Genomic DNA, 441 nt, shown 5'->3' on the forward strand with positions numbered 1-441 from the left:
TTACTGGACTACTCTGCACATACGATGCTGACCATCACTTGTTTCTTTAGGACAATCTTGCCTCTATTCTGCTTCCATAATACTTCCCTATGTAGAATCTATCAGTGTGCGTGAGGACCACGCCCAACATACCCGACTAGAGGGTACACTCAGAGTTCCTACACGTGGCAGCCCCATGTTCTCCTGAGACATGGGAAACCAATCCACAGCTAGTCTGTGGAGATCAAGGTAAGCAGGGCCTGGATGCAAAGGAGCCATGGGAAGGCCCGGCGAAGGTGAATAAGCAATAAAGAGAGAGGGAGAGGGCTTCCCTGGTGGCGCAGTGGTTGCGCGTCCGCCTGCCGATGCAGGGGAACCGGGTTCGCGCCCCGGTTTGGGAGGATCCCACGTGCCGCGGAGCGGCTGGGCCCGTGAGCCATGGCCGCTGAGCCTGCGCGTCCG

This window comes from Physeter macrocephalus, chromosome 7, assembly GCF_002837175.3.
Source record: "Physeter macrocephalus isolate SW-GA chromosome 7, ASM283717v5, whole genome shotgun sequence".
Lineage (NCBI taxonomy): Eukaryota > Metazoa > Chordata > Mammalia > Artiodactyla > Physeteridae > Physeter > Physeter macrocephalus.